Source organism: Mustela lutreola, chromosome 12 (assembly GCF_030435805.1).
Source record: "Mustela lutreola isolate mMusLut2 chromosome 12, mMusLut2.pri, whole genome shotgun sequence".
Lineage (NCBI taxonomy): Eukaryota > Metazoa > Chordata > Mammalia > Carnivora > Mustelidae > Mustela > Mustela lutreola.
The window spans coordinates 52,319,506-52,337,040 of record NC_081301.1 but is presented as its reverse complement, the minus strand read 5'-3'; the positions used below and the strand labels follow the sequence as shown (position 1 = coordinate 52,337,040).

Sequence of the window (17,535 nt, the reverse complement as noted above, 5' to 3'; positions counted from 1 at the left end):
GGATCAAATGCTCAAAAGAGAGGACAGTTCTCTGAGAAATAGAAGCCAAGTGAAGGATAGAAGGATCATATGCCTTCCATTAAGATGGGTTTCCAGGGGGGCACCTGGGTGGTTCAGTGGGTTAAAGCCTCTGCCTTCGGCTCAGGTCATGATCCCAGTGTCCTGGGATCGAGCCCCGCATCAGGCTCTCTGCTCGGCGGGGAGCCTGCTTCCTCCTCTCTCTCTGCCTGCCTCTCTACCTACTTGTGATCTCTCTCTATCAAATAAATAAAATCTTTAAAAAAAAAAAAAAAGAGGGGTTTCCAGGCATCGGCATGCAGCTAAGGCGGGATGGGAGGAAAGCTTTAGAGTCTGTCATACTTAGGTTTGGGTCTTGGCTTTACAAGTTTCTAGATACCTGGTTTTGGGTGATTTACTACACTGCTGAGCTGCAGTGTCTTCGTTGGTAGGATGGGCTGATCACATCTTATTCAAAAAGTTCTTGTAAGGATTAAAGAAAAATATAAATGGACAGTGCTGGGCATGAGAAAAGAGCACTGAGTTGAGGACCATAAATGTTTCCTGGGATTGTGCTTAAGTAGAAAGAGGTCCTGATTTTTTTTTTTTTTTTTGGAATACTAAGAAACTTAGGGGTAAAATATCATGTCTATAATTTCCTTTAAAATATCCCCCCAATATTAAATATTAAAATATTAAATATTAAATATAAGTAAATATAAGCACCTTTCCCTCTTCCATGGAGAACCTCTAGCCAGCACAACGCTTACCTACTTGTATTCAAAATCTTGTTAACATCAGTCATTGTCTTGGTTTAAAAACCATCTACTTGCCAACAGCTCTATATTTATACCTCCAAGCCAGACCTCTCCTAGGAAAACTTCAGACTCAAATACTCAACTGCCAACTTGACATGTCAAAGCTAGATGTCCCAAATGGAATGGCTGATTCCCCATCCCAACCCTCCTCCAACAAGCTGTTTCCCTGCCCCAGCTCACATTTCCCACCTCACACCTCCGTTCACCCAGATACTTGAGCCAGGAACTCTCAGGAGAGTCCTGACTCCTCCTCCCCTGTCACACCCCATATCCAGCCCATCAGCGTTCCCTAAAGATTTTCCTAATGCGCCCCCTTCCCACTTCCTCCACTGCCACCTTTCTGAACCATGACAACAGCCTATGAAATTAATCTCTCCCTTTCTGCTCACATAAGCCACACTGTATCACTCACCTGCTTAAAACTATGCATGTATCGTTTTCCTTATGCATACAGTTAAATCCAAGCACCTCCCCTCAGCCTATGAGACCAGGCATGATTCCCTTTTTATTTTCCACCTTCTCCCTTCTCCCTCTTTTCACTCCTCTTTCTCACAGCACTCTAGCCACACTGGCCTCCTTTCCATTCCTCCAATAAGCGGATCTCCTTCCCTTCCATGAGCTTGAGTTCCCTCCCCCTCCCCCTCCCCATATTCAACTCCTTCTCATCCTTCAGGTCTCAACCCACATTTTACCTCTTTGAGTATCCTTCTGTGGCCCCCTTGAGCTCAGTTAGGCCCCTTGGCCATTCCTTCTCATAGCACACGGATCTGCAACCTTCAGAAGGACAATCTATTTACCAATATATATGCAATGCTTTGCATAGAGGTTATGGAGTATTTGGTCTATAAATGAGCAAACCAATTAAAAATTCCACTGCCCTCATTTCAACCCATCTCTGAGCCCCACACCTTGATCCTCAGCCACAGGTATTAGGCTGTCCCTTTGGCCAGGCCCACTATGGCCACAGAAGCCTCTCTCTGTGAGGCTCTCACACATATGTCTTGGCCCATTCCTTTAGACACCCCCCTAGTTGTCCCACCAACCTGTGCTACCCTTCGAAGATGGGTAAGATGGTCTCTTTGCTCCAACACATTGGTGTGCACACATGTGTACGTGTTAATTGTGTGCAAGTGTACACAATCTTGCATTTCTCTTGCAACAGCTGCTGCCTCTAGGTTGTCCAACCAACAACTCCCAAAAAATGGGACCATGCAAATGTTAACAACGGACTATAGTCCATTGCTTACTGAAGTTGGGCTCCGTTCGAGGCCTTCTCCTTGTGATTTCTGAGGTGGTTTCCTGCTGTTGCTGAGGTCAGGGTTGAGAGCAACTTTGAACATGGAAATCCCTCCCATCCCAGGGCAACTCTGGCTTTCCTATCAGACTCTCCACTAATGAGAAGTGAATGCTGCAATCACAGGGCGCCCTCTGAGGTCGCAATTACGTAAGGATTATTAATGAAGCAACAATGTCAAAATTGTGTGAAATCAAACTCAGATTTAAGTACTTAAAAATAAACAGATATAAAGTAACAGATGTCCCGTTTTGTTCTCAGATGATTTCATCCCTTGTTAAAAATAAATGTCTGGCTTGAAAGGAAGAAAAAAATAAAAGGGAACTTTACTTCCATGTTAAAAATTAATTGAATCCAGAGGTTGGTAAAGCAACTAAGTGGTGTGGGTTTTTTTTTTTTTTTCTTAAGGCAAAGATATATTTGTGTTGATTTTTATTTCAGTGAGTAATGAATTCATTGCATAGCCCCAACTTTGATAGACCAAACTCACGTCCTTTGAAACCCAAAGGGAAAATTTCTCCATAGTTATTATGTAGATAAGAATGGGGCCCAATGTATCTATCTGAGGAGAATTTAGTTCCATGCTAAACCCCCAAGGATACAACAGCAGATGCTTCAGAAATCACAAGTCCTGATTGTCATTCTCACAGCCATGAGAATCCCATTGAGGTGCTCTTGCCTTGGAATTTCAGTGTGAAAGTCCCAGAGAAGACTGCTACTGAAATTAGTAATGGGAAAGGCAAATTAGGTCATCTTGTCCGTCCCCTTGCCAGCTTCCTACACTGTGGTTAATTTTCTCCCCCTTTGATCAGATACATTTTAAATGTTTCAAGAGATGGAAATTGCACCAGTTGTCTCCCTCCAGAGTTCCATGGTCTACTGAAGTTACAGGACTGGCTATTCTGCCTGGGAAACGCTGTGGGAATCTTTCCAAGACTGGAAGGTTGTTTGTGGGCTGGGGACTGTCTTTCTACCCCCAAATGTCTCCTCCTTGTTTCTGGTTTTGACCCAATTCACAGGGACTAGAAATCCGGAGGAGTGTTCATCTGTCCAAAATCACAAAATGGCCACGGTAACATACAAAGGAAATAATTTATTTGTAGACTCAGAGTACAAACCAAGGGGATTGATACTGATGCCCTTTGAATAAAAGATGGAGCAGCTCAGAGCCCTGATGCTGGCTCTCTGTGCAAGAGAGTAGCATGGAGCAACGTTTATTGGAAGGGGGATAAATAATCCAGATAAGAAACCACATGTTTCCGGGCAGAAAATACATGTGCTTTTAAGCTGTTAACACTTTGAAAAGTAAAAATATTTTGTATTTTTGAATGAATTAAAATTTCATTACCCTTATTTCAAATCCCCACCTCTGAACCCCACACCTAAGGAAACCAGCATTGGATTAGCAATGAAAAATAAACAATGGGATCGTGGGGATGGTTGCACCACGTGGTCAAGGCCCTTAATAGCACTGAACTGTACACTTAAACAGGGTTGAAATGTTTTTAAAAAATTTAAAAATGAAGACTTTCTAACTGTACCCGAAGGAAGCAGGGGCTACCTTATGCAATGGGAAGAGTGGGTGGCACTGCCGGAAAGGGTGCCGTCCGCTGCCTGGCTTTAGCACATGCGCCCTAAACTGCCTGGCTTTAGGTGAAAAACAGCACAATAAAGTGCACAGCGGTCAGGGGGGTTAGAGGCCAGGGTGCTTGGTATGGTTCTGCTCAGCTCCAAGCCGCGCTTCTCTGCATTTGATGCTATACCTTCTCCAGAGACAAAGAAAGCAGGACAAAATGCCCTTGAAAGCCTCTCCAGCCCTGGAAGACTCTCCTGTTGCCAACTCCGCATCTATTTTCCTTTTCTACGGACTAAAAGAACTTGGATTTTGTTTTTGAGTGTCACTCTGTCCAATTATTAAAAGAGAGAGAGAGAAAACATGAAGATCACTTCCTTGCCTCCCTTGCAGCTAGCTGGAGACTGATCATGTGACTTGGTTCTGACCAATGAGATAGAGGCAGAGCCCCTGGGGCGGGAGCCGCTTTGCGTCTTCCCCTTCTGCCTTCTTCCTATTGCTCCTTAACCTCTGCGGTGCTTCAAGCAGCAGCAGCCATCTTGCCAGCCTGGGGAGGGAGCCGGAAGAGAGGAAGAGGATGAGCGGGCCGGGGTGTGACCTTACAGAGCCGCCATACTAAGCCCTTGCAGGGGCGGAACATTTTCCCTTCCTCCCTTCCAGGTTTGTTGGTCCGTCTAATAATTAAATTACCATAAGACAGGTTAACAGAGAAAGACAAGTGTAATTTTGTCCATTCGGGAGCCACAAAGATATGAGATTCGAGGGCGGTTGAGGCTAATATGCCATCCTGAGCTGGGGAATGGGCTCAGGGCCTGGGCCCTCGAAGGGGAAGAAGGGCGATTCACCGGAGGAGGAGAACAACAGATGTTTAGTAATTAGATGTCTGTCCTGCCATACAGATAGGTCTTTCAGATAGAAAGTTTTCTGGTGGTATTTCTCTTGCTGGGCCAGACTCCCTATCCAAATTTTTTTAGGTCGTTAAGGGAGAGATGGAAGTTGTTCCTGAGTCTGCTGGGTCTTCATTGCCATCATCTCAAAATAACCCATATGCCAAAGTGGCATATTTTGCTCTCCTTGAACAGATGCATCAACAGCCTCTGTGTGTGCATGTACGCATGTGTGAGTGTGTGTGTGTGTGTACATTCCTACAACACCTTTCCTTGTTTAAACCATGGCAGCCAAATCCACTTTTAACTGATGTAAGTTCTAGGACCTATCATTTGAAACTCCACGTTAGTCCTTTCGATGAAGTGCCGAGGGCCAGTGTTAAAATACAGACACTCTTGAGAGGGAACATTTTTAAGTTACAACAGCCATTGACATCTTACTTCAGGTGAGTCCATCAAAATTGCTGTCTGGTCCAATAGCAGGAGCCTAAAGGAGCAGGCCCAGGGACAAAGGGTCTGGATGTCAGGGAGGGTGCAATGAAGGCTCTCTGCTGAGCCCCTGGAAGGAATAAGTCCTGGGGTCTAGGGGCTGGGGGAGGCAAGCAGTGGTTGAGGAGAGATAGAGAAGATTGGAAAAGATGTGGAAAAGGCCAGATTGGTCCTTGAACTTGGTTTTTGTAGAGGACATTTCAACTCTGAGCAGCTCCTGGAGGCCCTGGGGGTTCACAGAAACTGTTCTCAGACCTTTAGAAGGAAGGTGGGAGAGCTTCATGAAAATCACCCACGAGATTTGAGACTTTAATTTGAAAATACCTCTGTGTATAGTTTCTTTGCCCAGAAATTGTGCTTTCCTCCCCCACTGCCACTGCTTTACATCTCACCCTCCTTAAAGAGCCTACTCAAAGCCCAGAGCCTGCATTGACCCCTTTGGGTCCCCAGAACCCTCTCAGGATGCCTGTGCTGCCTTCCAGCCCTTCCCTCCCAGTTCAGATGTGCACTCGCCTCAGCCCCTCTTGGCTGAATATCCCCAAAGGCTGAGCTGGCTCTGATTTGCCTTGGTATCTCCTCCAGTCCCTGGTCTCATGGCCTACTTTTAAGCTGATAATAATTGAGTGCTTGTGATAAGCCAGGCACCATTCTAAGGCATTTATGGGAAAAAAATTCCTCTAATCCTCCATCCTCTGGTTGGTCTTCACCAAAGCCAGGGGCCAGGGCCCTCAATGTTGTCCTGACAGTGTAGGGGCTCCATCTGCTATTTAATAACACTGGGCCCATTCACTCTTTTCCCTTCTCTTCTCCAAATCCTTACTCCAGGTAACCTCCTGGCTTCTGCCAACAGCCCCAGACCCTTAGCTACTTCTGCTGTTAAAAGATACACTAGTCCTTATAAAGTTTTTTTTTTTTTTTTAAGATTTTAGAGAGAGAGAATATGGGCAGGGGGGAGGGGCAGAGGGAGAGAGAGAATCTCAAGCAGACTCCCGATGAGCATGGAGCCCAACTTGGGGGCTGAATCCCAGGACCCTGAGATCAAGACCTAAGCCTAAACCAAGAATCAGATGCTTAACCAACTGAGGTACCCGGGTGCCCCACTGTAAAGTTTTTAATGAAGGAAATAACTTCATCATGAGGCTTAGATCAGAAGGGCAAGGAAACAAGCATCCTGGAGAAAGTATGTTCTATAATACTCTAGAAGAGAGTCCAGTAAATCACTCTTACACAGCACAGAGGTGGAAGACCCCATTGCCAGGCACCCAAATGACCTCAGTAAAATAATCCCATCGAGGTAACAGGGTACCTTGAGGACAGAGTTCAGTGCATCAATTTAGGCAGAAGACAGATGTGGTTTGTGTCCCGGCTGTACCACCACCTCACTCTGTGCTCTTGGGCAAGTCTCTCAGTATCCGTTAGCCTCGTCTCCTCATCTGTAAAATAGGTGCATAGTTCCATTGATTCACAACTCATAGGTTTCTGTGAGAAGACGAGAACATCCACAGAAAACACTGTGGGTATTTCAGTAGTGGGGGACGTAATACCAGAAACTGGTACTAATGTTTTAGAAGGGCTGTTGGAGCCAAACCAGGAAGACAGTGTTACCCAGAGAGAAATCAGTAACTGCAGGAAGACACTTCCGTCTAGGACAGGAGACACCAAAAGGGACATGGAGTTACCTACAGCTCACAAACTCCTGTCTCCTGAGGCTGCGGGGGCCACCATTGCTGCCGTGCTGAGGAAACCAGGAGATGGTGCCCTTGCAGGGCTGAGAGAGCCCAACAAACCCACAGGTGTCGCCACTCACCAACCATGTCCCAGAACCCTGCGGTCACCTTCCACAGCCTGCTGCTGCCACCACCTGCTGCCACAGACAACTTAATTAATTAGATAAATGCTAACATAATAACTTCTCCCTTGTTCCCATTTCCCAAGATTCTGTGAGTGCTTGTCAATGATAGGACCTACCAGAAGCTGACAAGGAGGTCTGGGAAATGTAGTTTTTTGGCTGCCAAGCACTGGACATAGAAGGGAAAATAGCAAGGTGAGTATGGAGCTGAGAACCAAGAAATCACCAACATGGGCAGTTAGCACGGTTGAGGTACTTGATTGTTAACTGTTACCATGATCATCATTCCCATTATCCTTGTTCATTCTAACACCAACAAGCAGTGGGACCTCTGCTCTCCGGGTTTCAATTGCTTCATCTTTAAAGTGAAAGAGTTGCACTGGGACCCTCCCAACAAAGAATTTTCTTCTTTCCCTCACTTATCCAATCAACAAACATTTGCTGAGCGCCCCGTATAAGTCAGGCACTGATGGAAAATAGGCAAGATTGGGTTTGCTAACTAAAGATGACCGTCTGGTGGCAGAGACCAAGAAATGAATAATTGTGCTATGTAGTCATCATGAGCTCACTTACCTAGTTAAGAGCAAAACGAACGGACCCCAGTCCGGTACTCATCATTCCTGTTTATCTCCACTTTCCTAATTGTTCTAGCAAATTCCACAGTCGGGGAAATTTTCTTCTTTTGCCTCTGGGTATGCACAGAACCAATAGTCCCTCTCTCCCATAAGCTCCATTTCCCATTGTCCGTCACGCACCCCCTCCCCCACCCGGGCCCCAATATCCACTTGCCAATGATGTAGCAGGGAGATGAGCTACAGAGCGGGTCATCAGCCTGGGGCCCTGGTCAGCACCTGCAGAGCAATCAGGGTAATAAGGGATGTAAAAATATGAATGCTCTGGGTCTCCATGATTTCCCTGTTTGCCCAATTCGTCACTCTGCTACCCACGGATTTCCCACTATTCTCATGACCCTAATGTGGAGTGGGAGACCCTGCGTATTCCATCTCTTATTCCTGCTCACTCGGAATGCATTTCAGATATTGCCGTGGAAACGTCAATTCCCCAGGCCAAGAAGACCCCCCGTTTCCCAGAAGCTACTTCTACAAACTCTAGAATATAAATGAGCCTGGCCCAATCACGCGCTACGTCCGGACCCAGCGGATTTGCAGCACACCTGCATTGGAGGTAAATCGATTTGGTGCTTCTTAATCCTGGCTCCTACCAGGCAGGTTCTCTCCTACTCATTGAAGCTTAGTAGCAACATGCCCTTCACTGTAAAGAGAATTTTTTGTCCTCTCACTTGGGACTAAAGGTCAAAGTTTAAATCTATATTTAATGCCATTTTCTGAAAACTGGATTTGTGATTCCCTTTATGTTGGTATTACATATCTTAAGGGATTTCAAGGGGAGAAATCTGGGAAGCCCAGTTTCTGAGAATGACCTTTACTTTAAATGTGTAAATAGGATGGAGCTTTTGTTTCTGCTTTTTAAACCTTCTAATTGTGCTTCCAAAGACTGTTCTGGAAAGCATGGGCTGCACAGAGTGGTTACACAGGAGCCACTTTGAAAAGCAGCGACTTTGATTTTTGTCTTATGCAGATGAAAGGCCAAAGGTTAATGGCGCCTGCACTGTTGGCCTGCTAGGGACAGTTTCTTTGGAAGCTTTGTACCTTGAGCTACAGTGATCCCACATTAGAATATGCAAATAGTACGGCCTTTAACTGCCTCGGCAAAGGGAAAGTTCAAATTTACTTAATTCTATTTTTCCCCTGAATTTTATAAAACATTATTGAAGTGGTATCAGAATATCATTCAGAATGTCAGTTTTAGAATATTTCAAATATTTACCTAAAGGTTTTCTAAACGGCCGCTTTCACAGTCTGAATGTGGCACTAAAAGCAGATATAAAATTGACTTTCCTTGCACTACAGAAGCTCAGACTTGCATATTTAAAAGGCAGTGATAGGGACCTCTCAGTTTGCCAAGTGTCCCAGGCACGGTAGGTAGGTCGGTAGGTAGGTCAGTAGGTAGATGGGTAGGTAGGAGTCATTGCAATATTTAATAAATATACCATGATAAGCTTATTTTTTCCATGGTTGACCTTACGTTATTATCACAGAATCCCCTACTCTCAGATTTCCTAAAATTTGGTGCCTCTTGTTTTGAAACAAGACATGGTTGTATACAAAGAGGGAAGGCTCTGAAATTAGAGTTTTCATGACTCAACCACATCGTAAGATCTGTCTCTAGGAAGTTTGCTCTCTGAGTCTGCCCTTGTGTCTCCCTATCACTTCTGCAGCTAAGAGAGGACCCCGGTAACTTGCCCGACCTTCTCTGGATGCTTTCCCTCTCGCCACAAAACCCACCCATGATAACCTGTGAGGGTGACTTTTCTGCAGAGGCAGCCCAGGAAAGGACACAATGTGCCAAAATTCAATTCCAAGGTGGTAGGACGAGGCTTCAACCCCAGGCCTGGCTGACCAAGAACTTACACATTCCACCTGATTTCACTCAGCTCCAAAACTGAGTTAGCTGGGCTCTTACCTTTTGAAAAATGGACTCTTCTTTTTTTTTTTTTTTTTTTAAGAGAGCCATTTCTTACAGTGTTTATTTTTTTCTTTCATTCACACATGTCCATCAAGTGCCTCCTCCCGGCTGCCTGCCTCCTCCATCATAAAGCCAACTCACGAACAGGTTGCGGCAGATTTAGGCTGGCTTTTGGGCACTCAAACGACCAAATCACATCTTTCTGTGGTCAGCCCTGAGCTGGCCAGATGGAACAAAGCTGTACATGCCTGGGGCAGATTTGTTCACAATTTACAGCCACAGTGAATTTCAGTTTTCAGAGATGCATCTAAATATCCACTTTATGATTGCCCCAGACTTTCCTCTGCCTCCCGTGGTCATTGCTGCCTTCACTGTCCCCTCCTGTCAGCCACTTCTGGCCACTGAACACCCCTTAGGGACAAAACAGTTCTCCGCCTCTGTCCCCTCATCATTTTCTTGGTCGCTCTTGTTTCTTCCCTCTTAGAACCCAGGCTCCGTGGTCTCTTCCCCTTTGTCCCTTTGCTGCCACGTAGGCACCGAAGCCACCACTGACCCTTGCCTTTCCAGAATGGCCAGTCTCCCGCGTCCGGCATTCTTTATTTAGCTGTGGCCGCCTTAGGCGAAGCTGATTAAACTGGGCTCCTCCACTGCCACGCCGCTTCCCTGGGGCTTTGTGTTACCTCTGGCTTTCTTCCTACCTCTCCTGTGATCTTTTACCTTCTGTTCTCTGAGCGCCCTTCAATTCTCCCTTTGCACTTTGTTTCTATCTGACCTCCTCTGTCCCTTCACTTTTAACTATAGCCGACTTGAGGGAATGTCTTTAAAAAAAAAAAGAGCACCTGAACACACTGTCTTCCCTCTCTATTCACTACCCTCTCTCTCCCAGCCCCTCCTTTCTCTTTTAAGGCAAGTTGCCTCCTCCGCCTGGAACTAAAATCAAGTTTTATTGTCTTTTGCCCGAGGCCGTTCCCTCTCTCATTCCCAACTCTTACTCTCCAAGCCCTGAGCTCTCATAGGGTTTCTCTCAAACGGAGACCCTCCTTTCTCCAGAACTCTTTCTTCCCCTCCATCAGCAGAAATGTCTTAATTCAGGGTCTCTCTCTTACGCTTTGGCTGATGAAATGGATCACCTTTTCATGCCGCTGTCCACGACAAAAACCAAGACTGTCTCCCTTGCAGCAATCTTGGAGGGCTTAGGTGGTTGTAATCCCACGAGAAGGGGACTGTCATTGCAAGGATTTAATTAATATTGACAAGGTGCAGAGACAGTTCAGTGTGTGGTTTCTGGAGTTGGACAGATGAGGGTTCAAGTCCTGCCCAGATTCCTTACAAGCACCTCATTTCCTCTTCTATAAAAGATAATGTATAATAAGAGTTCCCATCTCATGTGCTTGTGGTAACGATTAAGTGAGATACTGTGTGTAAAAGCTGAGCCACAAGTCTGGTATAAAATATTATGCAAAAATATTAACTGTTATTCAGTAGTATTTGATAGGCAAGGGAAAACTCCATGGAAAAAGATGGTAGTTTCTTAGAGCTGGTGTTCTGACCCTTTTTTAAATCTCTGCTTATTTCTAAGTTTCTTATACCCAAAGCGGTACACCCCCTTTGATTCCCAGGCCAAGTTCTAGTTGTTGCCTATGAGACATATTTTGGGTATGACTAGCTCCACACGAACCAGGCAGCCTCCCAGCTATGTCTAAAAATGTCTAAATTCCCCTCTTCACTCTCTATTGGCATCCACTGTCTGGGGGCTTCGAGGTACCGGGTCGGGGGGAGGAGGGGTCACCTTGGGAGACAAGTGTGTGCTTTAGGAAAGAATTCTATTTGACTTCTTTGGCCCCCAAGCCAGCTCCATGCATTTTCTGTCATTTAAGAGCCATCACAAGTAAGGCATGGGCACAATTCTTCCACAGGAGAAGTTCACTCTTTTAACTCTTTTAATTAAATTGGCCAACAAATTCAATAAGCATTTTAAAGAAGGATCAATTCAATCAAAGAAACAGGGAATGCAGGATAGCCTTTTTGGTTTTGCTTTTTGGTGAGGGTGGGGGGAGAGGTTCTTTGTGGATGAGCCGCCATTTCAATGGAGACAAGATGGCTGGATCTGGATTCCATCAATCTACTTTAAAGCACTTTCAAGGAAGTCGCCTTGACCAAAGGGTGAGAAGTCGGCATTTCACTGCCTTCTCAGCAAATGGTAATTTTTTCATCAGCCCTGTAAGTGAAAGTCAAAGCCGAAGTGTTAGCAGTTGTTCCCACGAGAAGAAAAGGGAGCCCAGTGTTGCTGCCAGAGCCAAGGACTGGAAGCCAGGACACTCAGAGCTCTTGGTTTCTGTTGATGACTAATTCTCCATGAAGGTGCTTTGTTTTCTCTCCCTCGACTTCCGCATCTGTAAAATAGGACTGACTGGTATCTGGAATGGCCAGAGATTCACAGGCAGGAACAGGCATTAATGAGGTGGCATATGATATATTCGGTGAGATTCTTGGATGCGGAATTACCAGGGATTACATACTTGCTTTCCCACTTCCAGATTTTACAAATCTGGTCTGTGGACACACACTAAGAATTGAAGGAGAGCAAGAGGTCCAAATTTTATTTTGCAAAAACTGCTTCAGACAGAGCCAGTTTGGAAACGTCCCTCTGAGCTTGGGGCTTAACCCTAGCTCCCTAAGTCCGGCACTCACTGTGGTGTGGGACGGATGCTCCAGACTGAAGTCTTGGGGTCACCCGCTCCACACCGGCCCCCTCCTCCCCCAGTCTGTGCTATGGCCTCTAATCTTATTTCATAATAAAAGATCACAAAGCTGCCCTTTTTGCTGCTAAGCCTCGACTATGCTCTGATATTGACCCTTTAGAGGCTACAAAAGTATCTTTGTCTTTTTTTCACTGCTGTTCCAATATTCTCATAAGTGGGTCATCGAAGTTGCAAGAATATACTTGTTTTCCCGGAAGACTCCATAGAGCTGTTTTCCTTTGAAAGGGGGAGTAAAAGACCTTTGAAAATACTCTGGTAGTTTTGTTTCCTTAATTGACCTTTTGGTGAAGAGAGTTGGGTAGCATTTGCCCTGCCCTCAGATTACCTCATCTGAGCTACCTTGCAGAGAGAGCGCCCCGCAAACATCCTCCAGATCTCACCCTGTTCCATCCCCCAAAATGAAAGCGCACGTTCTAGCCTTGGAAGAATGAAAAAGATTCAAGCTGCCACCTTCATTCGGAGAAGACTCCCGGCCTTCTGGCTTCCCAAACCTCAGCCTTACTTTCTCCTTCATGTTTTCCTTTGTCCTGTTTGTGAAAAGAGCCAATATGCAGAGCATGTGTGAAGCTGGTCTCCAGGGAGAAGTATGCACTCACTAGTGAACCCAATGAGGGAGGAAGCCACACAGGGTCATGCCTCCCCTCCCCCGGCCCCGTTAGTGAAACCAAGCTGGCAGTCATCTTGGAATGTCTAAGGAGGGAGACTCCCGTAGCCAATCCAGTTGCACAACCCTGCAACCCCTTGCTGTCTTGAGTCACCCTCCCCCTGTGAACCCACAGTGCTTTGATGTAGTCCTTTTCAGAGCCCCAGTCAATTTGCTGACATGCCTGTCTAGCCCTCTCCCCTCTGAGTCCGGAGGTTGGGGTGGGGCAGCATTACCTCTTTCTCTGTGTCCCTCTGTGCCTAGCAGTGTGCCTGAGACTTTGGAAGCCCTCACTAGTTGTCTGTCAGATGAACGAACACAGATAAAATATCGGCTGACAATTAACTCACTTCAAAGGATGGAGAACTCTATTTCTGGAAGCTGTATTGAAGTAATTGGTTCACAGATTAAATCACAAAAGTGCTTACTGGACAAATGAGTAAGTGACTTTCTTGGCACACTTCATAACAAGTGACACATCTTTGACCAGTCACCAGGAATGTGAGTCTACCCATCAAGTATTTATTGAGACCCATCGATGAGCTCGGGACTGTTGCAGTCTCAGGGGTGGGGGTGGGGAAGGGAGCAGAAAAAGGAAGACAGACCAGTGAGACCCAGGCCCTGCCCTTGAGCATCTTAATTGTAATGAGGAGGGACAGATTCAGAAAGCTCTCTGCAGAACTCTTCTGACACTCCAAGCTGGTGCCAGAACCCTCGACAAATTCTGTGGGATTGAGACATGGCTCAGCCAGCCAGACTGGTTCTGGTCGCAACATCTCAAGACCACATCATGTCACAGTGCGCTATGGTCACATTACTAAAACATCCCGACATTGAGCCATCATGCAGCCAAACCAGTGTCTGTGGGGAGATGAGTGGTTCCGGTACAATCACAAGTCTGAGAGCAGACAAGGCAAAAGAAGAAATCCAGGGGACACACCAGCTGGAGTAGAGATGGGGACTTGCCAGCCTCTTCCATCAGAGCTGTTGTCTCCTCCTCCTGTCTGTCTAGATTTCCTCACCTCCTCTCACTGAGGAGTGTGGTGAGTATTTTTTTTTAATAACTCAACGTCTATTTCCAACTCCTTTTCTTACACATCCCTTCACTGAAACAGCTGGAGAGGCTGACTTTGACTTTTCCCAGCTGCTTTGTGAGGACGGGTGGTCATTTGGTTCCTCTGATGAGGTGGCAGTGTAAGTCCACTAAGGCTTCTGGGAACACTTCTGCTTTACTGACACTGCTCCCCACCCAAACCCCCATTTCTGTCTTGAATACAGACATGACATCTCCAGTTGGGCAGTCTTCTTGGGAGCATGAGAAAAAGGGTCAGGATGAAACAGACGCATCAGTCCTGACATCACTGAGCCATCCAAGCAAACTGCAGACTTCTTGTTAAACCCAGTTTTGTTGAAGCTGCTGTTAGATTGTTCTGTTACTTGCAGCTAAATGTATTCCAAACTAGATTCAGGATTAAAAGTCGTCTTTTTCTTTACGTGAAGAATGATCAATGAAATGTCAAACTCTGAAGCCCAATTTCTTAAGTTTGAATCCCAACTCTGCCACAAGCTGCCTGTGTGTTTTGGCCAAGTTAATTAACTTCCCTTACCTCAGTTTCCACATCTGTAGAGGACAGAATAAGACTTGTCTCCTAGGACTATTGGAAGGACAAATTAATTGAAATACATAAAGTGCTTGGAATCAGCCTTATACATAGAGAACACTATAGAGGGGCAGAGCTCTCCTTCTCCTCCTCCTCCTCCTCCTTCTTACTATTACTATTATTCAACCCTAAGTTTCTTATTTCACACAAGGACCATATTTATATCAGGTTGTGGATAAATCAATTTGAATAATAGATGACTTTTGCATATGGATTTTGTTGGCCTTTATTCATTTACTGCCTACATGGGTATCTGTCTAGGGTTTAGTTGCTTATAAGTAAAAAGGTAGAAATTTGGAGCACAAATAAATATTCTCCCATGTGTCACCAACTGGCATTTAATGACATGCACACACATGTGCACACATACACAGAGCTGTGATTGTGAATCCCACATATATTTGGGTAGGAATCTTTAAATTGTTCCTCCTTTTTCTTTGGGGAGTCCAAGGAGTTTGCCTCAACCTACAATCTGTCAATGGACTTCCAAGGGCTGAGGTGCCCACACTGCCTTCCTCTCCTGCCCTGGCTCCCCTAGAGCTGCCTTTGTGCCCTGAGTCTCACAGACATTCCTAGGAGAACAATTCTCTCACACTCTGGCTCTCATCCCTCTAGCCATGGGTTCAAATCCTGTCCACCATAACATATTCAAAAAAGTTGTTCCTGCCATTCTAGCACTCTTCCTTTCCCTACTGCCTCCTTTCTATCTCTGTTTCCCCCCAAAAAAGAAGAAAAAAGAGAAGTTCCCCATGTAATTAAAGGAATGGTCATGAGTGGGGGTGAAGAGTGGGCCTGTCTGCACTAGTAGCAGCTGGGAGCCAGCCGGGCCAGTAGAATGTTCTATCTCAGTGTTGTCAGGGAACTGTTACCTTAACACTTCATGACAGAGAGATGTAATCAGGCAGGCTCTTAAGGAAAGAGGCCACACTGATGCCTTCAATACACAGCTATTGATCACTTGCTGGGTGCCTGGCATTGGGCCAGTGCCAGGGGTACCGTAATGAATAAATACAGCATCTAGCCTAACTCACAATTTCCAGTGAAGTGAAACACAGATGAATTCAAACACATTTTTTTTCTTTTTTTCCATTGAAACATCTATGATATGCTATCGCATTTGGATAAGACACATTCCCAGCCTGGACCCTCCAACTCCCTCCATAGGGAATAGAAAGATAAACATTCTTTTATTTGCAGTTGACATGGTTTTATTTTCATGAACTAGGAGTGGCCTTAATAGACAACAGGCCCTGCTCTCCAGTGACTGCCAAAAAGGAGAACTACAGAACATCTTTTCCGAAACCACATCTCTGAAAGTTTAACTCACCCAGAGTTCACCGTCCTACACAACAGTTACCATTCGGTTTATAACATCACTGGACATGTCTGATACCTTCTAATCTAAATCTCCAGGAGAGTGCACTAAGAAGCTAGTTCCCAGGTGGTCATCCAATAGTATTCCTCCAAGATAAAGAAAAAACCCTAGGAGAGGCTGTGTAAGTCATGTGGAAATAGACTAAAATATTTTGGGAAGAATTTCAGCAACAATGATTGGAACCAAAATGGAGAAGTCTAATTAACCCTCCATTAACCAGAAGATCCTCTAGCTCTAGTAATGTTGGTTAATGACAGCTTCATTGCCCTGTTGAGAATCTGTAGTCACCCACTCGACCTGGGATGCCGATGGGCCAGGGGACACGGTGTTGCCCAGCAAGTCTCTATGGCGCCTGCTTCGATGTTGGAGTGGTGTGCATTTTCACTTCTAGGTACATCCCCCCAAATAATTAGAAGGGGGAACTCAAACAGATGTTTGTACACGAGCACATGAGAAGATGCTCAACATCCTGAATCATTAGGGAAAAGCAAGTCAAAACCACAATGAGGCTTCACCTTACACCCATTAGGATAGCTACAATTAAAAACAACTACAGGGATGCCTGGTGGCTCAGTCATTAGGTGTTACGTCGTTGAGTGTCTCTGGGATCCTGGGATCAAGCCCCTCATCGGGCTCCCTGCTCTGCGAGGAGCCTTCTTCTCCCTCTCCTACTCCCCCTGCTTGTGTTCTCTCTCATTGTGTCTCTCTCTGTCAAATAAATAAAAATCTTTAAAACAACAACAGAAAATTGTGTGTTGGTGAAGATAGAAACTGCAACCCTTGTACACAGTTGGCGGGAATGTAAAATAGTGCAGTGACGATCGAAAGCACAGGGCAGGTCCTCAAAAAATCAGAACAAGAATTACCACTTGATCCAGAAATGACACATCTCCGTACATACCCAAAACAAATGAAATTGGTGTCTCGAAGAGCTATCTGTAAACCCAGGTTCATAGCAGCATTATAGCCAAAAAGTACAGGCAATCCTAATATGCATTAATGAATATATATTAATATATATATTATGAATGAGCAGATAAGCAAAATGTGGTATATACATATAGTGGAACATTATTCAGCCTTAAGAAGAAAAGGCCTTCTGATACAAGCTATAACCTGGACAAGCCATTGAGACATTATGGTAAGTAAAACAAGCCAGAAGCAAAAGGACAGAAACTGTAGGAATCCGCTTCTTTGAGGTACCTGGAGTAGCTGAATTCATGCAGACAAAATAGAAGGGTGGTCACCAGGGGCTCGGGGGAAGTCCAGAATTTCAGCTGAGGAAGATGGAAAAGTTCAGGAGGTAGACGAGTGGCGAGGATTGTACAAAAATGTGAATGTTCTGAATGTCATTTAATTGTGCACTTAAACTTGATTAAATGATACATTTGACGTTATTTATATTTTACTACAGTTTAAAAAATAATTAATTTTAAAAAATGGGTGTTCCTAGAATGTTACATTCAAGTACGTGCCAGAATGATCGCGGGCCATTTGCTCTCTTCTGAATCTTAATCCGGGCCTCTTTGTGCCGCAGCAGTCTCCTAGGTCTTGGCCGTGGTCTCTGTTCCCACCATCCGCTAAGGAGCATCTGATTAAGTGGCACTGCTGTATCCACATGCAATTTACAAAAATGATAT

General features: G+C 45.2%; 1 long non-coding RNA gene across 3 annotated transcripts; it reads left to right on the top strand.

Annotated features, from left to right (window-relative positions):
• Positions 1-4,178: 4,178 nt before the first annotated feature.
• LOC131812723 (uncharacterized) lies at positions 4,179-17,528 on the top strand. Of its 3 annotated transcripts, none has more exons than XR_009346454.1 (4): positions 4,179-4,342; positions 6,994-7,102; positions 7,945-8,092; positions 17,433-17,528. It is a non-coding gene; the product is annotated as an uncharacterized LOC131812723 (long non-coding RNA). The 3 variants fall into 3 exon arrangements; XR_009346453.1 differs by lacking the exon at positions 17,433-17,528 and adding an exon at positions 15,746-16,051; XR_009346452.1 differs by lacking the exon at positions 17,433-17,528 and adding an exon at positions 14,138-14,721.
• The last annotated feature ends 7 nt before the right edge of the window (positions 17,529-17,535 follow it).